Genomic DNA, 224 nt, shown 5'->3' on the forward strand with positions numbered 1-224 from the left:
CATTATTCCTCACAATGTGCCTTTCAAAATTCCAACCACACAATAATAGCCATTTCTCAAGATCTCTCAATTATACTTAAAACATTATTCATTTTTACTTTTAAGGTTGCTTGATCCGCACATGCATTCCAATGTTCCTCCAAAACTTTAATCATCAAGCTGTCAACATGATTCACAAATTATTTCTTCAAAAATTTTACCAACTGTAGGCCTTAAAACATAGT

Source organism: Theobroma umbraticum, unplaced genomic scaffold, assembly GCF_002168275.2.
Source record: "Theobroma umbraticum cultivar Fairchild unplaced genomic scaffold, ASM216827v3 scaffold_55.0, whole genome shotgun sequence".
NCBI lineage: Eukaryota > Viridiplantae > Streptophyta > Magnoliopsida > Malvales > Malvaceae > Theobroma > Theobroma umbraticum.